Source organism: Crinia signifera, chromosome 4 (assembly GCF_055691185.1).
Source record: "Crinia signifera chromosome 4, ASM5569118v1, whole genome shotgun sequence".
Classification (NCBI taxonomy): domain Eukaryota; kingdom Metazoa; phylum Chordata; class Amphibia; order Anura; family Myobatrachidae; genus Crinia; species Crinia signifera.
In genome coordinates this window covers 183,308,276-183,335,160 of record NC_139220.1, presented here as the reverse complement: position 1 = coordinate 183,335,160, position 26,885 = coordinate 183,308,276, and the positions used below count along the sequence as shown (strand labels likewise).

General features: G+C 43.3%; 1 protein-coding gene and 1 long non-coding RNA gene across 3 annotated transcripts in view; one reads left to right on the top strand and one right to left on the bottom strand.

Annotated features, from left to right (window-relative positions):
- The window catches only part of LOC146074715 (uncharacterized), a 78,145-nt gene that overhangs the window by 39,680 nt on the left and 11,580 nt on the right, over window positions 1-26,885 (top strand). Inside the window, exon 2 of the long non-coding RNA XR_014473453.1 lies at window positions 22,236-22,377. This is a non-coding gene — a long non-coding RNA (uncharacterized LOC146074715). The remainder of the gene's footprint in view (window positions 1-22,235; window positions 22,378-26,885) is intronic.
- Window positions 1-26,885, bottom strand: part of LOC146074714 (mucosa-associated lymphoid tissue lymphoma translocation protein 1-like) — a 101,630-nt gene that overhangs the window by 69,999 nt on the left and 4,746 nt on the right. The window contains exon 1 of one of the 2 annotated variants that reach the window (XM_083183133.1): window positions 8,845-8,939. The exons of the other annotated variant lie outside the window; for it this stretch is intronic. The gene's annotated coding sequence lies outside the window, so the exon portion shown is untranslated. Of the gene's footprint in view, window positions 1-8,844; window positions 8,940-26,885 lie in introns of those variants that run through there. 2 annotated transcript variants of the gene reach the window in all.

The window sequence follows — 26,885 nt, the reverse complement described above, 5'->3', positions numbered from 1 at the left end:
ATGGTAAAAATCAATGATAAAAATCAATGATAAAGAAGATTTTTCCTTGATAACCTTAAAAAAACTTTTAAAATGAATTAGAGAAACCACTTGATTTCAAAATCAGAGTTTAGACCTCCAGGCATTAGTCTATTGAGGTCATAAATCATCTGCATTTCTGCACGGGCTAATTGTTTTGCTAGCCCCTTTTGTCGCCAGTTTTCCTTAATTTGTTTGAGTCCACAAAATGTTAAAATATCCTTCGTGCTGCAGTTATGGTGCACCCTAAAGTACTCTGATAGTGCATGTGTTTTAAAACCATTTCTTATGTTTCTGAGGTGTTCCCCGATTCGCACCTTCAGTGGCCTTGATGTCCTACCTATATACCATAGGTTACACTTGCATTGTATTGCATAAACCACACTGCTACTATTGCACGTTACAAAATTGTCTATTTTCACAATTTTTTCATTGATGGTTATTTCAGTGGTTTTGGACACTTTTCCCGGTACCCCCCTACATCCCAAACAGAGTCCACATCTAAAGAACCCCTTAGATTTTATAGTGGTCATGGACTTGCTAGGGGGAACTGCACTTTTGACCAGTTGTGTTCTTATTGTGGGGGCTCTTTTGTATATACATTTGGGCCGTTCTGGTATAAGTTTCCCTATTACCGGGTCCTTTTGTAATATGGCCCAATGTCTTTGAAGTGTCTGTTCCAAGGACTTGTACTGACTATTAAAGGTTGTAATAAAAGCCCATTGGAATGCAGATGGATTATCCTCTTTCACTTTTTCGGATGGTTTAAGGAGTATTGACCTGTCCAGCTCAGCTACTTTACTGCTGACACAGTCAATTTTTTCTCCCACATATCCGGATGATTTAAACTTATTGCTCATCACTGCTGCTTGGTCTGTGTAGACACTTTTTTCAGTGCAGTTTCTTCTTAAGCGTCTGAATTGGCCCTCTGGTATTGAGCTAAGCCAATTTGGGTGATGGCAACTAGTGGCCTGGATGTACGCACTCGAATCAGTTGGTTTACTGTAATTTTGTGTGTGTCATATATTGTTTTCTACATATATGGAAATGTCGAGAAAGTTGATTTCCTTACAGCTTTTCTCAAATGAAAATTCTATGTTCCACACATTAGTATTGAGATATGTAAAAAAAGTTTTTAAAAGTTCCTCTCCCCCTTCCAAAAAAAAAAAGACATCGTCGATGTAGCGTTTCCATAGCACCAGGTTCGCCCCCAGGGGACAATGGTTCCAAATATTTTCCTCCTCCCATTGCCCCATAAAAATATTAGCGTAGCTGGGGGCGAACCTGGTGCCCATCGCGGTGCCAAAATTTTGTAAGTAAAAACCACCATTAAAAGAGAAATAGTTGTTCTCCAAAATAAAACGTACTCCTTGTATTAAAAATTCCTGTAGGTCATCATTTAAATCACTTGTACTTAAAGCTTTTTTTAGGGCATCTATACCTTTATGGTGTTCGATTATAGTGTACAGTGATTTTACATCTGCTGTAATAAGCAGATCCTCCCATTTGACATTTTTTTAAGATGTTTAGGACGTCCTTAGTATCTTTAAGATGTGACTTATTTTTAGTCACTAACGGTTGAAGGAAAAAGTCGATATACTCCGAGAGATTGGCCGTTACTGAGCCAATCCCCGAAATTATCTGTCTTCCTGGGGGGCACAGGGGGTTTTTATGGACCTTTGGAAGAATATAGAGGACAGGGAGGGATGGTTCCTCATTTAAGAGAAAGGAGTATTCCTTCTCTGATATTACCTCTTTTTCTTTATATGTGTTTAAAAGGTCTTTGACTTTCTCCATAGTTTTAGTGGTGGGGTCACATCTTAATTTTGTATATTTCTTTGTCATAATTCTCTTTAGTCATGATGACAATTCCCCCCCCCCTTTGTCCGTGGGCTTAATTACCAGGTTTTCATTTTCCCTGAGTTTCCTTAGGGCTGCCCTTTCCTTAAAGGTCAGGTTGCAGTCTTTGGTTTTTGGAGCCATTTCTTTTATATCATCCGATACTAGTTTAAGGAATGTCTCTATAAAATTTCCTCTCATGTGGACAGGATTGAAAATGGATTTTGGTTTAAATGGAGTGGCTTGTTCCTCTTTCTCCATCTCTGTTTCTTTACCCCAAAAAATTTTTTTTAGGCTTAATTTCCGAATGAATTTGTTCAAATCCACGAAGGTATTAAATTTATTAAACAGGAGTGAAGGGGCATATTTTAACCCTTTTTCCAGGACAGCTATTTCTGCTGTTTCTAGAATATGGTTGCTGAGGTTAAAGATTTTAATCTTACCTCTTTCCTCCGAGGGTTCATTACTTCCCTCTACACGGGTTTGTTTAATTTTTTTCTTTCTATTTCTTGATTTCTTTTGTTTAGGTTTCAGTTTCCCACCTCTTTTTCCCCTTTTAGTCCTATTAGTTGTTTTTATTTCTATTTTGGTCGGAATGAATCCCTCCTTCTGGATAAAAAAATCGGTGGTGGGGTAGATTTATCCATCAGAGGTCTAAACCTATTTTGGTTCTCCCATCTAGATGGTCCAAAATCCCTATAGTCCCTATCAGCTTCTCTATTGGAATTTTTTCTTCTATTTGCAGGTTGGAATTGGCGTTTATTTTCCCCATTTTCTCTTTCTGCTCTTTCATCCCACCTTGATCTCAGGTGTGGTTTTTTTTGGTGGAAGTGTCTTTTAATAGGTGGGGAATTGTGACAATAACGTTCTCTCTCAGTGAACTCATATTTAGGGAGTGGAGGTTCATTGTTATATTGTTCCCCGTCCCGATGATTTCGTTTATGGGGTGGAATCCACTTTCTATTCCCCTGAAATTATTATATAATCATTATTATATTTATTCCTATTTTTCTTTCCACTTTTAAGTGCCCATTTAGTTTGTTTAGGTTCTTTGATCTCCTCTATTGGTTTGGCGATATTTGGTGTGTCACTATCTACTGGTCCCGTTTCCTCTCGTTTTTTATCCCTATTAAATTTTCTAACTTTACGTTCTATAATAGCGTTCTCATTTTTTCTTAGGTTACCTTCTATTCTTTTTTCCAGTTCTTTATATTCTTCTAAATTAATGAAGGGGTGAGTGAGTTCTTTTAGCGTACTTATCTCTTTATCTAGATATTCTAGATCTCTTTTTCTATCCAGAATAATCAATTTAATTAGTGACAAAGAGCATGTTTTTAAGATATGTTGCCATTCCAGAACAAAATTTTCATCCGAGGATGAAAAAGATGCATCTTTGGAGATGAGCAAACCTTTTGGTATAATCTGGTGGGCTAGATATTTCTCAAGTGTTACCACTTCCCACCAGATTCGATTTTCTTTCAAGAGTGATGTTTCCAATTTTTTCATCACACTCTCCAGGTTCTCATCAATCAAGATGACAGAGTCACCTTCTTCCTGGAACACATATTCAAATTTTGACTTCCTCCCCTCTCTTAGGGAAAACATTGCTGCGATTAACCACTTCTATTATAGAGGCAGAGAAATACAGTATTAGGATGGGTTAATAGATTGGTATATCGCGCATCCAGCAGCCGGTTGGCCTAATATTCCACAATAAGGTCCCTCTAAACCTTCACCAACACCACAAAAAAAGAATTAGGAATCAGACTTATCCGGCGCTTGGAGTCTTGATTACACCTGGATCTATCCGGTGACAATTTACATAGAAATAAGAAAAAAGTGTGCAATAGTGAAGTTCGTTTTTTTAAAGCACTTCCAATTTTATACATTTCTCATTAAAATATAATTAAAAACACACATGTAGGGGGGTACCGGGAAAAGTGTCCAAAACCACTGAAATAACCATCAATGAAAAAATTGTGAAAATAGACAATTTTGTAACGTGCAATAGTAGCAGTGTGGTTTATGCAATACAATGCAAGTGTAACCTATGGTATATAGGTAGGATATCAAGGCCACTGAAGGTGCGAATCGGGGAACACCTCAGAAACATAAGAAATGGTTTTAAAACACATGCACTAGCAGAGCACTTTAGGGTGCACCATAACTGCAGCACGAAGGATATTTGAACATTTTGTGGACTCAAACAAATTAAGGAAAACTGGCGACAAAAGGGGCTAGCAAAACAATTAGCCCGTGCAGAAATGCAGATGATTTATGACCTCAATACACTAATGCCTGGAGGTCTAAACTCTGATTTTGAAATCAAGTGGTTTCTCTAATTCATTTTAAAAGTTTTTTTGAGGTTATCAAGGAAAAATCTTCTTTATCATTGATTTTTATCATTGATTTTTACCATTGATTTTTACTGTTGATTGTAACATATAGAAAGTTTTTAATATGTGGCCTTTGCAAAATGCACTTCATATTTTAAATATATATGTTGATTTTATACACGGTATTTACTCTGTATTAATCTATATTTATTTGTGTACAGATCAAAAACAGAGAAATTCTGCAAAGCCATTACGTGCGGCACATAGTAAAATAGTGCCTAGCAACCGTAAACAACAAAGATGGAGGACGGCAGCATTTAAAAAGGCTGCTGGGATATGAAGTTTCTCTCCATTCTAAAAGTTGCGCTCAAAACGGAAGTGACGAAGCGGAAGTGACGTATCGGCACCCGACCTCTGCTGCGTCAGTGAGTCAGTGGTTGCCGTGGTTACCCTGAATACCGTCGCCGGACGGAAACAGGAAGCCCGCGTCCCAGCAAAGGACTATGGGACTGGTAGTCTTCTGCTGAATTAATTAGAGTCCAGCTGGGGCGCGGGAAGGATTAGGTATTTAAACAGACTGTATGCTCATGACAAGTACACCTTGAAAAAGTCCTCCGTTAAGAGGAAGAAACGCGTTGGTGTTATATGCATATGGACTGACGAGACAGACTGATACCCGGGGGATCGTGACAGGACCTGGAGCCCAGCAGATATACTCCATAGGAGTGCACATTTAAGCTGTTTTGGGACTGTTCCGTGTATCAGTTCCCACTTACCCGGTAATTCTCAGTACTTTCTCATTCTGGATTCCGCCTATGCACTTTAAAACAGTGCTAATTGCTTTGTGTAATTGAGATTTTTTATGTGTGTTTTTAATTATATTTTAATGAGAAATGTATTAAATTGGAAGTGCTTTAAAAAAACGTACTTCACTATTGCACACTTTTTTCTTATTTCTATGTAAATTGTCACCAGAGAGATCCAGGTGTAATCAAGACTCCAAGCGCCGGATAAGTCTGATTCCTAATTCTTTTTTTGTGGTGTTGGTGAAGGTTTAGAGGGACCTTATTGTGGAATATTAGGCCAACCGGCTGCTGGATGTGCGATATACCAATCTATTAACCCATCCTAATACTGTAATTCTCCCATATACGTCAGTAACACGGTATTTAGGAGGCTTAATGGGGTATTAATACCATTTATCTGGAGAAATAAAACCCCTAGGATTAAACCTGAAACATTTATGAGGTCGAAAGAACAAGGAGGACTTGCTTTTCCAAATTTCAAATCGTATTACATGGCCGCTCAGCTGGCCCACTTGCAGGAATGGCTTAAGGACCATTCCTGCAAGTGGGCCAGCTGAGCAGCCATGTAATACGGTTTGAAATTTGGAATGGAGCGATGGAGCTATCGATAATGGTTAATGTGGCCATCCCAGGCCACACGCCTCTACAAGCCATCCTTACAAGTAAGTGCTGTAAAAAATATCCCCCAATACTTAACCAGGCTATAAAAATATGGAGATGGCTCAGTAAGGATCAAGGCAACAAATGGGATAGATCCCGAAACAGCCATATTCTCTCTGACCCCGTTTAAAAAATTTGAAAAACAGCAAGGCAGGGTAATATGGGATGACGTCGGAGTGAAAACAATCGGCCAAGTTATCGAACAAAATAAACTTAAAAAATTCTCTCAACTCCAGGATGAATATGATCTGCCAAAGACCATGTTCTTCCAGTACCTCAGATAAGGAATGCCTTGGAGGACTATACTAAAAACAAACATATCGATGTGAAGGACAACCCAATAAAAACCTTTATTAAAAGAATGGGCATAGGTAAAAGCACTTCCAAATTGTATAAACAAATTATATCTATAACACAGACAGACCAGCTTGAAGGTCTAGCGACGAAATGGGTCGGCAACATTCCGGAACTAACAAAGGAAGACTGGGAGAAGGCTCTCTCAATAATAAAGACCTCAACAAATTCTTTAAGAGTGCAACAAACTCAGTACAATATTTTTCACCGAACTTATTTAACCCCTGAAAAAATAAGTACATTTTCAGGTAAAGAGGCAGATAAATGCCCAAAATGTAAAGAGGGAGGATGCGATTTTTGGCATCTCATCTGGCAATGCAATTCGGTACAAAAATTTTGGAATGATATCAGTGGCATAATGACCAGTCTGGGAATACCCCAGCTAGAAATCAAGCCCATTGCACTGATACTTGGAGTTTGGCCTAATCTGGGTATGTCCGCAGAAATAAGGCTGCTAGCTATTAACCTAAACTCGATAGCCAAACTCTGCATTGCACGGAATTGGATGGCAAAGAGAGCACCGGCGCTAATAGAATGGTCCAACCTGGTTAACAATACTTTTGAGCACGAGAGAGAAATATATATATAACAAGAAACAACATAAATACATTTTACAAAATTTGGGGTGACTGGTATCGGAAGCGGTACATCTGTCAGAACAGACTTAGGTCTACAGTCATTAGGTCGACCCCGGAAGGTCGACTGTCCCCAAGGTCGACAGGGTTAAAGGTCGACATGGCTCAAGGTCGACATGACTTAAGGTCGACATGGACCAATGTCGACATGGTTTTAGGTCGACAGTCATTAGGTCGACATGAGTTTTTTACAGTTTTTTTACAGTCGACATGGACACAGTTGGAGTCGAACCGCAGCCCCTCGCATCGCTCACTTCGCTCGCAATGCTTGGGGCATGGTGCCTCGCTGCGCTCGGCACACTATTTTGTTCTCCCACCACGCCCTAGTGGATGGTAGGGCATGAAATACCACCTGCCGGCACATGTCGGCGCAAAAAACAGTGAAAAACTCATGTCGACCTAATGACTGTCGACCTAAACCCATGTCGACCTTGGCCCACGTCGACCTTAAGTCACGTCGACCTTGAGCCATGTCGACCTTTAACCCTGTCGACCTTGGGGACAGTCGACCTTCCGGGGTCGACCTAATGACTGTCGACCTAAGTCTGGTCTGACAGATGACCGTTTCCCCTGGTATCACTCAAAATATTATAATACAGCACCAAGCACTTAGAAAGGCGAATGATAAGGGGCCAAATAAGTAGATAGTATCACTAAGAAAGTATAACAAATATAAAATAAACACAAAAGTTTAAGATAAAAGTACACAAATAAAAATTTCTTTGAATACCACAAGTATAATTAAATAACCACAGTAGGGCGTACACATGAAGCCAAATTAAGGTAAAATTTAATTGGTTAATAAATATATATATATATATATATATATATATATATATATATATTAAAGTATAAGATTTGAAGTAATAGTAGGTATAGCCACGATAGGGTAGGGATACACTATAAAATAGTCACTGCCCAAACAATAAGTTAACCAGGCAGGAACAAAATTCGGTCAAAGATAAATAATAATAAAAATCCCCCCACCTCTATATGGAACAAAACTGTGGGACTTGATAGGGGTTAGTAAAGGATATAAGAGACAGGTAGGATCGGGGCAAGAGTGCATGGGACTAAAGATATGATGCAGAACTTTTATGTGTTGTGTGTTAGTGATAGTATAATGTTAGTGTCATTGTTATGTACGTAATAAGTAAGTGATGTAAAAGTTGTATATTAATGTCTATGGATTGTATGTACAGAAAATGTCAAATAAAGATAAACGGTACTTGTGTAGTTTCACGGCGCCAGTATGTGCGTCTGAGTCCCCTTGCGGGGCTCGCTTCGCTCGCCCATGCTGTGGGCTCAGTGGCTCGCTACGCTTGCCACGCTATTTAAAATCAACTCCATGCCAACATGGATAGTGGGGGTATGAACTATCCATGTTGGCATGGAGTTAAGTTACTTTTTTTAACATAGTTTGTGGCGAACGTAGAACCCGAGTGTAGAACCCTGGCGCCGTGAAACTACACAAGTACCAGATAAACTTTAAAAAAAAACATTAAAATGTGTTGAAAATATGGTAAAAGGAACCGCAAATCCTCCGCTGTAAGCATATGAGATGGCCTACTTAAAACGTAGTCCTAAAACATATCTTGTTTCCTACCACTGGCATGCGTTATAAGGGGGTTATTCTGCTTGATTCCCTTGGATGCATATACGCATCCTGCGAGTCAACTCTTAACCTCGCCTTGCAAACTGTGGCACGCCGGCCCACCGGCCCACCATTCGCAAGGCCCGTTCATTCGCCCTGACTGTGAATGGATGTTTTGCATAGACATCCATTCGCAGCATGCAGTGGAACGCACACATCATGTGATGGTCGCCGACCATCGAATGATGTGGAGCGTCCACACATAAGAAAGAGTGGTCTGAGGCTCCCATACATATGTGTGCACGTTCTGAAGGAAATGGGAAGGCAGCTGACATCCGGTGATGTCAGCTGCCTGCCCCCGTTGGCCCCGTCATGGCCTCGTTAGCATGAGAACGCCCATAAAATGCTGGGCATTCACATAAGCTAATAGGGCCGCCCCCCCCCCCCACCCACAGTCCTAGGTGCATGCACCCAGTGATCTGTGTATTCACAGTGGGTGCACTCACCCTGCATATGCACATAAGCTGAAAACATAGGTCAAAAGAGCTTTCTATCCATAAACAAAGAAAGAAAATAATAGCCAGCTATGTACAGATACTCACAAGTACGGTAACTGAAAGTATAATGTGCAGAAGAGCTTTGTCTCCCCTGCATCAGTCAGCTGCAGCTTGGCCTTCTCAGTTTAGCGTGGAATTGTCACCTGCACAAAATTGAGTCATGCTTCATGAATATGTGATGTCATTCTTTTCTATCTGATTTATTGGCCACTGTGTCAGCCAAAAAACGGATGCCTCTTCCGAGTAACTGACAGGTCCACTTTAATTATCTTTATCCTTTCATAGGCTAATGTACATTGGCTAACAAATGGGAGAACTGCGATACATTAGCCATTTATCAGCCATCTGATTGGTAGGCAGCTATGTGTTAGTCACCAGATTTATATAATATATTCTTGTGTTATCTAATTTGCATTTAAACAGTCTATTTTCTTCCTGTATTATTAATATTATTATTATCATCATCTATCAATTAAGTTGATATATTACATGTGTGCCAACATTTTAAAGTCCTGTCTAGCCAATCAATTAGAAGGTACAGTACCTTTACTGGTACAGCTTGTTACAGAGCTACAGCAGATGGATAGCTGGGTCCACTGTAAAAGAAAGGGATATTCTTAGGTGAATACAAGAGTGTCCAATGTGTCTGTCCAATAAGCCTCTGACGCATTTCCCCACCTGCTGTTAGCCTCAGTGGCTTCCTTAGAGAGTAAAATATAGATACATATTTTACTCTCTTTTACAGTGGACCCAGCTATCTATCTGATGAAGCGTGGCGAGCCCCGCGAGGGGACGCGGACACCTGTGAAGCCCGCGAGAGGACGCGGATACCTGTGAAGGTATCCGCGTCCCCTCGCGGGGCTCGCTGCGCTCGCAACGCTTCGGGCTCGCCACACTTTCTATTCTCAACTCCACGCCGACGTGGATAGTGGGGGTATGAAAAGGTCGGAGGACGCGTACCGCCACCCCTCGTCGGCTCGCTGTGCTCGCCACGCTTCGGGTTCACGTTTATAGTGGGGGGGTGGCGTGGGGGTGCATTTCACATTGTAAGCACCCATTAGGGTGCTTAAAAGCACCCTTTATGGTGCTTATACGATCTTTCATCGCATAGGGGGCAAACATCGCGTCGCATCCCATGGCATGCGATGCGACGCGATGAAAACATCGTGCGATGCACATCGGAGGCGCCGCTATAATACACAAGTACCACATGGTCAAACAGCAATGTTGGCCTGGGGTCAGGATGATGTGAAAGTGAAAAGAGAATATGGGCGGGATGTTGTAACATCCGCAGCCCCCCTTCGCTGGGCATCGCATTATTAATAATGGTATATGCTGTAACATATGCTGTTATTAACGCAAGGGACAGCTCTTGCGATAAGAGCTGTCCCTTGCGATGCGGTGCCGGCACTGGACTTCCGGGTCTGTGACCCGGGAGTCCATCTGCGCATGCGCAGAGTGACGCGCCGGCCTCAGGGCATGCTGGGAGGGATCCGTGACGGATCCCTCAAACAGCGCTGCGGTAAGAAGCCCATGGGGTTCTGCAGGGAATCGCCAGCTTTTGCTGGCGATTCCCTCCGCAGCACTGCCACTGCGGAGGCGCCATATAGCATATAGAAATGCGGTAAAAACCCTGTTTTCTGTAATAGAGAATCGCCCCCTATATGTGAAGCTATGTATGGACTGTACAGTGGGGATGTAACTGGGTCATTACGCAATATATAAAAAGGGTATGGATCATTAGGTCACCAGCATGTTGGTCAACAGTCATTAGGTCGACATGCAGAAAGGTCGACATTGGTTATGTCGACATGATACATTTTTTCACCCGGATGTCGACACAGTGAACATAAATACTAAAACATAGCACCGCGTCCCCTGGTATGGCTCGCTACACTCGCCATGCTTCAGGCACACTATTGTATTCTCCTACCATTCCCTAGTGGATGGTAGGGCATGAAATACCGCCTGTCGGCACATGTCGTGTTGACATGGACACCGAAACGTACCACCGCGTCCCCTCTCATGGCTCGCCATGCTTTGAGCATGGTGCCTCACTATGCTTGGCACACTATTTTATTCTCCCACTGTGCCCTAGTGGATGGTAGGGCATTAAATACCACCTGTCGGCACAAAAAAAAACAGTAAAAAACCCATGTCGACATTTTGACTGTTGACCTTCCCCATGTCGACCTAATGACCCTGTCGACCTAACTGTTGACTGTTGACCTAACCCATGTTGACCTAAAGTCATGTCAACCTACCTGCATGTTGATCTAGTGGTGAAGACCTAATGCTTGTCTACCTACTTGGTGGTGACCCAATGACCGTATCCCGATAAAAACACCTATTTTACCTATCAATGCCTCTTCCCCTATAGGTTGTAAGCTTGTGAGCAGGGCCTTTCTAACTCTATAACTGTCTGTTAGGGTATGGATCAATTGGTCGACAGTCATTAGGTGGACAGCACTAGGTCGTCATGTTGAAATGTCGACATGGGTCTAAGGCAACAGGTCATTATGTCGACACAAGCATTATGTCGACATGGTCTAGGTCAACAGTCAAAAGGTTTTTCACTGTTTTTTACCCGAATGTCGACACAGTTGACATGGACACAGGATAAAGTGTACTGCGTCCCCTCGCATGGCTCTCTTCGCTCACCATGCTTCGGGCTCAGAGGATTACATTTTGGTGAGGTGTGTTTAAACTGAAATCCAAATCGCAGTGTATTTACCCTGCACAGAAATAAATTAACTCACCCAAATCTAAATCTCTCTAAACATGTTTCATCTGCCCCACCTGCATTGAACATGGGTTTGTTCATTTAAAAAAAAAAAAGGTGCGTTGTCATCAGAATTAGGCCCAATGTCATACAGTATAGATCAGGGATGGGGAACCTTTGGCCCTCCGGCTGTTGTTGAACTGCACAACCCATACTGCCCTGCTACAGTTTTGTTTTTGTTTTTTTAATTCAAAATGTTATTTTGGCCATGCTAAAACTGTTGCAAGGCATGCTGGGATGCTTAGTTCAACAACAGCTGGAGGGCCAAAGGTTCCCCATCCCTGGTATAGATGATAGACAATGTCCAGGTCGAAGTCACTTGTTCTTCCACTAATGGTTGACAGTGACTAGGTTGTCATCTAAGAATGATCGACATACCCTAGGTGAAAACTGATAGGTTGACATGGTCATGGGTGACATGAGTTTTTCTCATTTTCAGGGGAGTCTGTTATTCATGTTGACCATGTCCATGTCGACCTTAAGCTTATGTCAACCTTCTGTCATATTGACCTAGAGTAGGGCTGGGCAATTGCGGCCCTCCAGATGTTGAGGATCTACACATCCCAGCATGCCTTGCATCAGTTTCAGCATGGCCACATAGCAAAACTAATGCAAAGCATCCTGGGATGTGTAGTTCCTCAACATCTGGAGGGCCGCAATTGCCCAGCCCTGACCTAGAGTATGTTGACCATTAATAGGTGCCGGCTTAGTCACTGTCGACCATTAGTGGTTGACCTAGTGACTGTCGAAATAGACATTGGTGACCGGGGAACTTCATACCCTATTGATGCAGGACCATAGAACACATACATTTATGACCCTGGTGCTTGAGAAAGAGAGAGAGAGAGAGACTACAATAATTCTTGTAATGAAAATTAAGAAGTCGCTTTACTAGAAATATTAGAAAAAAAATTACCAATAATAATATTGAATAAAGAGCTCATTAATAAATAACTTCTACATTTTAGATACTACAGCTAATAATCTAGGGGAAACAATAGCTAGAAAAAGAATAAGAAACATGATGAACTTCCAGCAGGCAGTAGATGATGTTCCTACCTTGTGAGCTTCTGCATAGACAATTGTAATTCAGTATAAATAACAAGCAAGCTGCTTAAATCTCAACCCCCACAAGACATTGTAAATACTATTATTTCCTATTATGAAAAATTACATAACCTAGTAAATGATCTTCAAATAGCATAACAATTAGATAGCTCCATAATTCTCCACAAACAGCATAATGCTAATATAACTACTAAACGATTGCCAAATCAAACAAAGCTTTGATAACTCCATACAAATTTTTTAGAGAGCATAAACTCAGTCAGAGGTCCTTCCAGTCCCTAAACTAACACCTGATTGGCCAGCAAAATTTGAACTGTTATTGCATAAATGCCAACAAATGATTGGTCCTGTTGTACATAATTTAGTCAATTAGACAAGGCACCACACATTGGCCCTTATTCTGGTTCACTTGCAGAGCCAAATTCCTTCTCAAATAGACAAAACCATATGCACTGCAGCAGGGCGGATTGGCCCACCGGGAAACCTGGACCGTGGACCGCCCGACCTCCTTCTCCGCAGGTTAGCGGCCGCGGCAACAGCAATTTTACCCAAAACAAAGATGGCCACGGCCAGCATCATCCCTTGATATTGGCCGCAGAAGAGCTGGTGCGCATGCACGGTCGCACGCAGCAGCTCCCGTGGCCCCTCTGAGGTGATCCCCAGCAGGCAGCGCATTGGTCCTATGTTTGTGACGGCACTCTTCTCCCCCTCGCTGGTGCCATTCTCGCCTGCCTGAGCAGGGAGGACACCGCGCGGTGCTTTGTTGCGGCCGGAGCCGCTGGGGATAATGTTGGCTGCAGTTACCAAGGACAGACACGTCGCCAGGGTGTCTTACCAGTGCTGGAGCCTGTGGGATTTGGCAGCCTGTCATTCACCCGCAGAGGACATCAGGAGCAACCCTACCCTACGCCCAGCCTCAGTTAGGCACCCAGACATGAAGCACCCACCCTGCTTCTCCCCTCCTATTTGCCCTGCACACAGGGGCCCCTGCCTCATGTCCCTGCACTTCCATTGCTGACACCCCAGTATCACTGGGGTGCAGGCAGGGCCAGATTTCACACTAGGGCAGGCAGGCCGGCAGAAGTGACAGCCGGGCAGAGAGCGGTGGCCTGCCCGGCTGTCCCCAGAGCAGGTTCGACGAGCTCCGATTAGCTTGCGAGACGGCAGGAAATTTCAAATGGCTGAGACCCTGCTCTGGGGACAGTCGGGCAGGCCACTGCTCTCTGCCTGGCTGTCACTGGTGTCAATTCTGCCCAGCTGATGCCTATCTGCTGCAGTCCCTGGAAGGAGGGGAGATTACACACCCTTGCACAAGTCACTACCACTTGTGCAATGGACCGGTCACCCGCTGGGAGTAGGGTGTACAAGCGTGCCAGGTTCTGCGCTCGATAGTGATGCTTGTTGTGTACAACGGCCCCCCAGAAGATGTGCAGCGCTGAGGTGGGGAGAGCCGGGGGGGGGGAATAGATGGATTGTCATGCTAGCCTTATCTTTCTGTGGCTGCAGCTAGGGCTTTGCACTATGGCCGTTCTTCTCACAAGGTACTTCATGTACAGTGTGTCATGCCATTATGTGTTATCCAGAGTTATCGTAAACCTGGGCTGCAGCAATATGAAGATCGCAAGTTGATGCACTACAGGTGCCAGTATGCACTGTCCCCAAGGGCTGACTGACTCAGACTTTTAGTGGCACAAATTCTGCATACTGTAGGGGAGCGGGCCGCCAGAATTTTTTTGGCAGGGGGAGCTGCATTTCTAGATACGCCACTGCAGGTCAGTGTGCTGTAAATGCATGGGTGCTTGTCAGGACGAATCCCCCATTTTACATACAGTATATGAAGAAGAAGAGCGTCACTCCAGGACTTGTGCAAAAAAGACAAAATGCCTGAAATGGTGTAGACCAACCACAGTAAAGTTTTGTCTTTTTTTCTGGAGTGACGCTTTTCTTCTTCATATATATATCTATCTATCTATCCACGAACTGCAGCACACCAGTCTTTCATAGAATTGTGTAACTGTAGACTCAAATCATGGCTTTGATGCATCATGATTTGAGTTATCAATGATACCAGAGTGCCACAATTTGTCGATTATATATGTGACAGAGTTTGCTGCACATTTGCACCCTGCATGGTGGTATCCATATATATACCATAAGATTCCAGGAAAACATTTGTTAATGTTTTTTTATAAAGCTCTTGCTTTTGAGAAGGGAGCATCAGCAGACCCCACCTCTCAGCAGACTCCGGCTGGTTTCCAAAAATTTCCCGGGCTGGTTTTCTAACCCAATCCGCCCCTGTACTGCAGAGGGGGTAGATGTTACTTGTGCAGAGAGAATTAGATTTGGGTGGGGTTAACTTCAAAGTGAGATCTACATTGCAGCATTAAAATAAAACATCCAGAATTTTCCCTGCACAGAAACAAAATAACTCACCCAAATCCAATTCTCTCTGCACATGTTACATCTGCCCCCCCCCCCTGCGGTGCACATGGTTTTGTCCATTTGAGAAGGAATTTGCCTATGCAAATGAACCAGAATAAGGGCCAATATTAGATGAATCTTTAATTTAGTAAATTCCCATATTAAGAAATCTAGGCCCAATTGAATAAGTATGACACAAGGGGAGGTATTTCACCTTGGTATAACTGTTTGGCAGAAATGTCCCAAACTCCAAGGTCCCCAGCCCAACAAAAGTGTGGAAAGCGACATGGGCCTTCATTTATCCAATAAACAATGGGAAGCAATTTATACTACCTCCTTTAATACTGTATGTCAAGATGTCTGAATCACTCAAAAATGCAGGTTAAATTAATAAATAGGCTATATCTGACTGGGCAAATTACATTTATTTTGGCCCTCATGCTCACAATACTCCTGGAGGGAATGTGGAGAAGTGGGTAATATTTATTACGTGTTTTGGCTATGTCCGAAGATACAACAATATTGGAGAGAGGTCTTTGTGCTTCTTAGCAAGGTATTGGAAATGCCAGTGGTTCCTTCCCCACAATTGGCCCTCTTACACATACAGATGGAGCCGGCCTCCCTCTTGCTGGCGAATCAGCAGATTGTTTCTGCTGGTGATCCTCCAGTGGTGAGGCGCTCCATCTGACTGAGACACGCGTGCGTCTCACAAGCACGCGCGTCTCAGTTTCCGGGTGGCGGGGCGACGGGAACCCTGTCCGTCTCCGCTTCAGGGAGACGGACAGGGTTAGGGGAGGCGATGGGGGAGAGCGGAGAAGGCGTGGGGACCCTGGGTGGGACCCGGGGGAAGCGCCGTCCCCTTTCGCAGATCAGATGGCGGCTGGCGGGGGAAGTCGGCTGGTGATTCTTCCGCCATCCCCTGCAAAGACCAGGCCAGCTCCATCTGTATAGCCAATAGAAGGGACAGTGAACCAACGGTATGTGGTGGGTCACAAATGTATTGCAGCACGAGCAGCCCTGGTCCAATGTTGGAAGCAAACTATCCAGAAGGTGATTTCCAAGGTCCAGTTTCAATAAACAATCGAGACAGAGGCCACACTAGGTATTTCACCTCCAATATCGCTGTTGAGAAAATGGAGGATATGGTGTACATATGTTACAGAAAGCGGGAGGGTCCTAGAAATAAAAGTAGAATAGATTGGATCTCTAAAACATCAACTTATTGAGGTAGAAATGTATGTCTGAATAGATGGGAACAGAGCTGGTAATGGGAGGTAAGAAGTGCAACTGTGGAATACAGATAAGAGAACGGTTACGATCCAGGGAGTAACTCTGGTAACCTAGTGCCAACTCAGACTGGTAGGTGGCATTATCCTCTAGCCTGACTCCATTGGCTCCCTCTGGCAGGTGGACTGCGGGATTCTAGGCTTCGCCTGTAGCCGCCACGGCTGAAAGGGCGAGTTAGGCCCGCCCAAGCTCCGATGCAGCCAGGTGTTAGGTGGTGACAAGCCCACGGCAACCGCCAAGGATAAGTCCAAGAGGAGAATCTAACTAAACTAACGAACCCCAGCTCTGAAGGATAACGCAGAAGTACAAATCCCTATTGCAACACAAGTACGGGATAAACAGATAAATAAACACTGGAGTACTGACATAATGAAACTGAATCCAGCAACTATGTCGCAAGCAAAACCAAAGCCAAGCGACTCTGTCGCAACCAAGGGACCTCGTCGCAAACCGTAAAGTTGTTCCCAGCACAACTTTAAGGGGTTAACCCCACACAAATCATAAGGAAGAATAAGGCCCAACCTCCGCTAGGGCAACTGACATGCTAAAGAGCCACCTAACTGCAGGCTCAGAGTACTCACGACACTGGGTATAAGATGGAAAATGGAAGTCCCAAGATGTCAGCAAGTGCAGCAGGCTCAGGCAGAAAGGAATCAGCAGCACGTCCCAGGAAGAATCCTGCACAGGATAAGTAAAACAAGACATTTTTTCCCCCAGCACACTGAGTGGTATTAGTAACCAATCTTGAACACTACATGATAATAGAATTCAGAGATATTGGTTACATATACCTGCGCAGGTGTATGCTATGCCCCCAAGCCACGTCAAGGCTTCTTTGTATATTGGGGGTCCCTAGCGCTATATCGAGGTGCAGGATGCGGCACCCCAAAAACTGTCATAAGCTAGGAAGCCCAGTGCAGCACTCCATTGAGATACTATAGTGTTAATAAATATTAGTGATAGAAAGCCGAAGCTATATATAGAGATAAAATAAAAAAATGAAATGTAATTAAAATAGTAGAGAGAGAGAGTGTTAGTGAGTGAAAAGTGTTAATATAATGTAAGGGCATTCTTATCTGTATAAGGCACAGGATGTCTGGACCCAGACTGCAGCAGGACAAGATACTGTACTTGACAGACCAAGACAATCCAGACCAGGAAATTGCAAACCAGGAAACAGGAAGCTATCACCTGCTCTGCATTGCTGGGGAGAATGCCTTAAGAAGGACTCAGGTGATTAGCACACCTGTGACATCTTCAGCCAACCTGCCAGCAGGAATAATGAGCTCATTATCAATCAGCCTTGTGAATAAATCAAGACTCCAGAAGATTTGAGCTGCAATGGCACAGACTGACGACCGGAGGCCACCAAAGAGTCAAATGCCAAACACAAACAGAACAGAACACAAAACAGACCTGAACCATACTAATGGTTCCTAACAAGAACCTTCATAGTTATATAGGAATGGAGAGTTAATGTTAAATTGTGTGGGCATTTTTAATGTAACCCCCTGGAATGTACCCTTCCCCTTCCTACCCTTCCTTATATTCCCTCCCTTTTTTTTCTGTACCCTTTTATTCTAATGTTTATGTTTTCACCTTTCCCGATTTTTTTATATGGATTCGTATATTTGAAAAACGAAATGTAGGGTATTTTGGTTTATTTCTCTCAACACTTTGACTACTTGGACAACATAAATCAAGTTTTATGCTGGGTACACACCTGGCGACAAGGGTCCGATCCCATCAATCTAGATCCATTTCCGACTGATTGGATGTAGATTGTGTGGTGATTGGGCCCTTTTCTGTCCTGGTGTGGTCCGATATCGATCCAATGCGCGGTCCCGCGGGTCGGTCGGTCATACGACCATACTACCGAGTGCGGGTCGCCATCGGATCGAACCCGCTCACGGTGCACATCGTGAGCGGGTCGGAAGAAACACTCACTACGCGCATCGTGCATCGTGAGTGGGTTGTCCTGGTGTGTACCCTGCATTAGTCAGTAAATTTGAGACCTAAGGGTAATTATTACAAATCATACCCTATATATACAGGACCCAAGATTTTACAATAAAGATTTCCTATGAACACATTTTCCATTAAAAAATTATACCCACTAGAGGTTTCCTCTGTTACCTATTCTTTTTGTACTAGACATATAACTAATTGCTACAAGAAAAAATGTATGATGCAAGATATAAAACATCAATAAAAGCACTTCCGGTGGGCGGACCTAGGAGCAGGCCCCTTTTACAAGGAATCTCTACTTGGACCCCCCTTCGCAGGCGTTTGGGGTCTGTACATGTCAGTAACGGTAACCCTGTAATGGTTACCAGAGACGTCGGAGATAACGTTGGGCAAGCGGACTTCCTCTCCCGGATCCCTACTGCACTGGTGGACATGGTGAGCGGTCCCCCTCCGGTGAGTGCATCCTCCGGAGCTCAGAAGGCAGGTACGCTGTGCCCCTACAAGCCCTTGCTGTGTCTCCAGGAAGGATCAAACTCAGCATTCCCATGGGCGCGATTATCCACCTCCATCGCAATGTTGGGTGCGTGCACCCGGTGAACAATCTGTTCGCCGTGGCCTCACACACCAAGCATATGCGCATACGCCCATAGGTGCCGATTTATGTTTTTGCTGGTGGGTGCTCAAGCCAAAAATATAGGGGAGTGGCTTCATGGGAAAGGGGTGTGGCCACAAAATAATACTGATTTATATTCCGCAGCACAGTTTTCTCCAATATTCAAATTATGGCAACAGTGCAAAATACATAAATACCCCACAGTGCAAAATACATAAATGCCCCCACAGTGCAAAATACATAAATGCCTCCACAGTGCCGGTACATAAATGCCCACACAGTACCTGTGCCAGCGACGAGGGAGGAGGAGTGCAGTGGGACACTGGCGGGTGGGCCGCTGCGGAGTGGGTGGGTGCTCATCAATTTCCGTGGGTGCTCGGGCCCTCAAGCACCCACAGAATCGGCACCTATGCATACGCCCACTATTGGTCCCCATGTAAACAAACTGGTCCATGCAAACAGAGCAGAATAAGGGCCCAGGTTTCCTGCTTTTTTTCCCCTTTATTATATGGCTTATATTAATTCCATTTTTGCACCAACATATTTTGGTCTAGTTACCTACGTCCCTGATGGCCATTTGTTTGGGTTAAAAAAATGAAAAACATTATTGGAACTGCACGTTATGTTTGTAATGTTTTGATATTGCTGTGGACAGTGTCACATTGTTATCTGCAGTGATCCCCTTGCTTGCTGGGACATGGGGATTTACTGCTGTTACTGCTACTTTTAGATTCTGTTTGCCTTTTCCAAAATTAGATATTGGTTAAGATGACGCAGTTACACACTACTAAAATAGTTGTTCAGGAGCACATAAAGTTTTTATCATGGAATTTAGAGGGGCTTAACACGCCACTTAAATGTAAAAAGGTCTTACATCATTTGAAACGCCTCCAGCCAGACATAGCTGTGTTACAAGAAACCAACTGGAAGGAAGGGGATCCTAATATTCTCAGGGATAATTGGTTTATAGATTATATGTCGGCCTCCTTTATTGTTAAGCGGCGTGGTGTTGCCCTTATAATTTATAAATCTTTGAGTTACACTATATTAGATAAACTGTGTGATCCTGAGGGATGGGTAATTTTTGTTAAATTACAGTTGGAAGGAGAACTCTTTTCTGTGGCAACCTTATATGTTCCTATTAGTCCCAAATCAGCATTTTTTTAATGGATGTTTTGGTTCAACTAGAGGAATGGGCTGAAGGTCATATAATGTTAGGAGGGGATTTTAATGCAACACTTAATCAGGTTAAATCCAATAATGCGTCACAAGATACACCCCCACCAGCCCTTAGTCTGTTAATGGATTTCTTACAATTTTCGGACCCGTGGAGGTACCAACAATCACTAGATCAAGAATACATCTTTTACTCACACTCACATCGTTCTTCCTCAAGAATCATTTTTTGGCTTATCCCGACATCCCTGTTGCTTAGGGTAAATCACTCCAATATTGAGAATATAGTAATTTCAGACCATGCACCAACTTGGTTCACCTAAGCACTTCCCTTTCCTAAACTTTAAATGCTCATTGGAAATTCACTTTTTTAAATTACGTTGATGATAATATACAACATATTGATTACATGGGTTTGTTTAGGCCTGCTTCCTGTGCTTTGGGGTTACATTATAGCCTATGTAGCAGATAAACATAAATCCCACTTTACCAGATTTCCTAATCTTAGTCTAGCGGTCTCTGCCGCCTATTCGGACATGTTTCATGATGTTACCCCCACAACTCGGCAGCCTTACATTGACACCAAAGCACTTTATGACACTCTATGCATCGAAAATACTCTTTGGATTACCAGAGAAATCGCTATTTTTCAGAGGGGTAATAAGTAGGCTGGCCTCTATAGTCAAAAGTCAATGTCCTTTAGCACATATCTCACATATATCATCTGATAAAGGCTTATTGACCACAGCACCTGCTATAGCTGATGCCTTTTTAGAATCCTATACTAAATTATATACTGCACCCCCAGGTAATCCATCTACACCACTAGGTCGACATACTGCAAGGTCAACAGAGGTCTAGTTTGACCTTGCACAAGTTCGACAGGTCGTTAGGTCCACACACGCATTAGGTCGAATGTTGCCTATTATGTTGAAAGAGTCAGATTTAAGGATCTTAAACAATGCTTTTAGTACATTCATATGGGAGGGGACTAAATTATGTCAATCAAAGAATTTGAGTGATGTAAATTTACCTTGCATATGTAGTTATGTTTTAGCGGTCTATATGCAGTAGATTGGACAAACCAATAATTATGCTGTGGTAGCATTAGAGCAGGCTTTTTGTCCTGACATTCCCCGTTCTAACCTTTTACATATGAGGCCATCTAACTTTCCCTTTACAGTATCTGGTAATTTATTGCTCGCATCTACATGCGCTGCCTTGCATATATCCCGTGCTAAATTGAAACTATCTTCCCACAATTCTATTTTTCTGTCATTACATTACAATAATGAAACCCATGCCTCCCTCATGCAGAACACCTAACTGGACAATGAGTGGAATAGAGGTGGACTTCGTTTAATTTTACAGGTTGTTTCATAAGGGTGCCAGACGGGGTCCCGACAGTCGGGATCCCGACAGTCATTTACCCGACTGTTAAAAAACAGACAGATGGGTTCCCAACAGTCACCGGCTATTCTCCCTCGTGGGGGTCCACGACCCCCATAGAGGGAAAATAGAATAGGTGGCGAGCGTAGGGAGCCACCGTGCCTGCAGCGTGGCGAGCTCAGCGAGCCCTCAAGTGGCTTTGTTGCGCTTGCCATGCTGTCTGAGTCTGGCCAGTCGGGATCCCAACATCGGGCTAATGACTGCCGGGATCCTGACTGTCGGAACCCTACACTCCCATTCTCTCTCGAAACTGTCTTTCTGTCATCCTCCCAGCAGTTGTACATATAGCTTCAAAGCATTTAAAAAAGCTCATCTAACAGTGAGATTTTCACCTCTAAGATAGGATCAATGATAATTCGTGTAAACATACTGTTTATGCCCTAAGGTCTATTAAGTTAGTCCCCCTGGTTATTTTTATTGTTTAATGTTAGTCAGAAAGTCCCCACACCAATTCAGTGTGAGGCAATGCAAATTGATTGTCACAACACTAGGAGACAACTTTTTGTTACTGTCACGTTGTTTTTCACGTTTTTTTCACGTATTTGTTTTTTGAGTTACACAATGCAGTTTCCTTCACACACAGTACATTGAGTATCATCGCATATCCATATGCCCTAACAACACTGTATTTTGATGAGATAAAGCACTGTTATCTTTGTCTGTTTATTTCAGACTACACCAAGCGTTTTGTATACATGTTGCCTAGCTATCGGGTACTGCCAGATGACATCACTTCAAGGCGACCCACGTCACTGGAGGGAAGCAGGAAGCTGATGGAGGTGGACACAGCACCAGCCCGGAGCTCCTATATATGGTAAGTTCACTATGAATCACTTTATGCTGTTCTTGATAAAAGCGCGACAAGCGCTGAAACGTTGAACTAACACAGCCTCCTGTTGTTATTGGTATCAAGTCCTGAGTGCCGCCGTCACTGTGTCATATGAATTCGGCCCCTGTGTAAACAGCGTGCCCCACGGAAGGCACCAGGCAAGTACTCTACTTATCCGGAGTGCCGGGGATCACCGGCACTCCGGATATATATATATATACACACAGACTACTCCCCTGGGGGAAAACAGCACTCACCAGACTTGTATTAATTTTTGTCATCCAGGTAAATGTCCAAGTTTAATGGTACACAGTTTCGGACCCTTAGGACCTTTCTCAAGGCAGCAACAGGAGATAACAGGTGCATAAGGTATTAAGGCATGGGGTAGGGAACTGGGGGGTAGCGCTGCTACAACAGTTCCTGCTTCACCTCATTAGCGAGGTGAAGCAGGAGGGGACACGGACAAGATGTACTCCCCCCCGATGTCCCTCCTGGAGACAGCGCATCAGTTAATATGATGAGCCATCTCCTTCCCCCCCGGCTGTCTGACAGTGCATGTGCGGGATCTCGCTACCCTCGCGAGATCCCCAGCGCAGCTCAGAGCCAGCAGCAGGGACAGCGCTGTCCCTGCTGTGGGCATAGGGCATCGCCGCCTGCAGCTGTCGAAGTCGATAGCTGCAGGCGGGAGGAACGGTCAGCGATGCTGACTGTTCATAAATTAGGCAGGCGCGGACTACGAAATATTGTAGCTGCGCTATGCCTCCTGCCCCACAACGCCGCACGCTAGACACCCGCTCGGCGGGTGTCATAGATCAGGGGAAGCGCTATCCCCTGCCACAATGCACAGGGATAGCGCATATTCCCCTGATCGACAGGTCATAAATCTACCCCTGGGTCACATATGCTGTATCAATGACTTATTACTGAAATTCTATATAAATAATTAATCCTGTGCAGTCGTTCTCCACACAATTTTAAATTCTGAAATTACCAAGTGTGCAAATACCAGCAAAAGCTATTTTATATTTCAATTATCTCCCTTTGTTGAACAAATTAGGGAGCTTGCCAACTTGGGTTAGATATGAGGTCTACTGAAAACCCTTTCACACAGCATCCTCGACACAAGCGCTGCCTTCTCCCTCACCCCAGATGACGCACAGCCTTCCCGATGTTAGGGGGCTAAACATTGCTAATGCTAGGTCGCTCCCAGGATGGAACCCTGTCCATATCTTGGGTGTGACCCAGTGTTTGTGATGTGAAACAGTGAAAGGGGTACATCTGAGCCAAATTGCAGCAGTTAAAAGATAATGCTACTTAAGTAACTTTATTCATTTAGGACCATATTACATATCCTACCTCTCAAAATCATAAATCAATTCAGTGCTGTTTTTACTTACCCAAAAAAGCAGATTATGTCTAAACTGCATGTTTCCCTCAAGCAAGAAGGCCTTGCACCCCTAGAAACAGTGGCGTGCGGTGGGGTGAGGCAGATGAGGCACAGCCTTTCCTGTCATACTAGCGTATATGGCGGTTTAAATTTATAAAATATGTCAAAAATACAAAGAATATATAAAAAAATAATTATTTTTATTATGCTAATCATTTTTATAGTCAAAACTCTGGAGTAAAAAGCCTATGGCAGGTGAGGCAGTGCCTCACCTGGCTACCTGTTTTGCACATCTCTTATCAAAACTCAGAGAATCTCCAGCAGTGTATACTGCTTCACATGTGTATAATGCCGGCATGTACCCCATGGCTCATATATTGTGTGCATACAGGTATCTGGTTCTGGTATTTGCCAGGGACTCCTCAGCCATTTACCTCACCGCACGTCCCTGCCATAAAAAGTATGTTGGCATACTTTTCTGGCCAACTAAACACCTGACATACTCAATGTTGTTAACACCCTTGTTCATAGCAGAAAAAGATTTGCATACAACATTCCCAATGGAATTAATGCGTATTATTTAAAATATTTCCTCCTTCCTGTTAATGGATCCTCTCTGGAACAAGAAAGAACAGAAAATAAGGTTACACCACACCACCTACTGGTGTAAACTTATATCCTGTTATTTCTCGTTCTTGAGAGGATCCGTTACCAGAAAGGAGGAAATCTTTTAAAGAATACTCATGACTGTTGTTACTTGACCACTCATATTTTGGTTATATTTGTTGGAGGTTTGGTGCTCTCGAGTGTGGACTGAACTATAGTCATGGGATGCAGGACTGACTTTTTGTTGTATTAAATTTATGTCACAAAAAACGACTGATCCACTTTGCGCTGTAGACTGGATAATAGAATATATAGGAAAAATAGGACATCTCTCACTACAGCTGTACACCACTTGTTTATACAGATTTAAATAGTTGAATTAAATGTATCACCTTATGTAACCTATTTACCTAGGCTTACATTTATTATCTTTTACACCTTATAAACCAATTTTAAGAGGCCAGAGGAAATCATGGGAAGGAGATAAAGTGGGCAGAGGCACACATAGGAAGTGGTGGAGGGTCCAGAGGCGCACATGGGGGGTGGGGTAAAATGGAGCAAAGGCACATATGGGAAAGGGAAAGAGGCAATAACAAACATAGCATGTGAAAGTGGGGCAATAACACACATGAGGTGTGGAAAGTTAGGCAGATACACTCATGATAAAGTAAAGATACAGAGGCAGTTATTGGGAAGGGAGGTAGGCAGAAGCATTCATGATGAGGGGAGGGGGTAAGCAGAGAGAGATAAAGTACAAGTCATTCAGCTCCTAACAGCCATGTCACAGGCTGTGTTTGAAAAATGATATTTAATGCTGTTTGGTTGATAGTTTATCTCTTTTCACTTTATCACTTTGTAAGGCTTAATTAATTTGTTCTATGGAGAGGGAAGGATTCAGAGTCAATCACGGAGAGGAGGTCAGAGGCACACATGAGAACTGTAGTGTAGGAGGGCAGAGGCACGTGCCCCCCCCCGAGAACCTAGGCTATGGCAAAAATATTTAGTAATTGTCACTGCATTTAAGACAATTATAAAACAATTGGCAGTGCTTAATTAAATGTAACCCGTTTCCTCTTTTTTTTTACTTTTGATTTTTCAAAACATACTAAAAACCTATTCGTTATTCACTGACACATTTTAAAATATCCACAGGTGGAACTAATTATTTTACTTGATTCTGTGAGGAGACCTGTAAAATATGCACTGCATTGGGTTCTAAGGACCGAGTTTAAGAACCTGTGCAGTAGACGAATGTAGCACCCACAAAGCACACAAGTAATCATCTTTATCACATCCCTGCATTTGCATATCATTTCCTGGAATATTAATTAACTAAAATCCCCAGTGCATTGTAAAAAGGCAACTACTAATCTGAAAATTCTTTAGGCAAACACATTGGAAGGCAAAGTAAATTATACAATGGGTATGTGTATTTGCACACCAAGTAAATAATTCTAGTGTTTGGGTTAGCTGCCGCACTCAAGGATGACCAATCCATCAAGTATAATACATATTGGGAGCGGTTCAGACCTCATCGCTCAGGTCCGAATTCGTAATCGAAACCTTGGGGGAAGGTATGCAAACACGATATTTTTTTTTTTTTTTTTACCTTTTACTGTATTGAGGAATAAAGTACTGTGCAAAACATACATCAAATAATCATAGTCAAAAATAATAATAATAATAATAATAATAACAGTAAATACTGTATATGTCAAAAATGTTAGTCAGTTCATCAGGAGAATGGGTGTAACAGTGAGATCTTTTTCCAAACTGCGGTGTTCCGCGACGTTCGGCTATCTGTGCTCAAGAAAATTCTTCAGATACGTTCTTTGCGCCGTATAATTACCCAGATTGATGCATTTGGAAGGTCTAGGGTGGGGCGGGACACTGGATGAGACTCCGTATCTACTTAAATGTTCGTGCCAGAGTGTTGAGCGCAAGGGTGTGTTTGTATGACCGTACACCCTGCACTGTGTCCTCTGCGTGGGAAAATAGGGATTATTGGTGGCAGGGCCTGATTAAGGTCTGTGGGGGCCCTGACATCAAACTTTTGGGGGCCCCTATTAATAAAAGTGATATAATGGTGGTCAACTGCTCTGGGGACTATTTTCTGCTGCTGCACTGTTACCATGGGGAGAGGGGCAGGTGCCTGCTTATTCCTTCACATTGGGGAAAGTGGGATGAAACTTCCCTCTTAACAAAAGGCGGATTATTTCTGGAGTCAATTGTACTCAGATCTGTGTCAAAAAATTGTGCCTCTAGCAGCCATACAATAGTCTGGTAGAACAAGGGGATTTGCAAAAGCTTCCATTTAAATGACTTATTTGATTATTCTGTATTATTGGATTTGCCAAATAACCCTCCCCCTGCCCCCGGTGGGGTTATTTGGCTCAGGTGCCTTCCTCTGGGCTGCAAACCTAAAAGGAAGAAAGAGGAATGATGAGGCAGCGCTCAGAGACTTGTGAAAAAACTTCAATTTTTTTATTTTGAAAAGTTT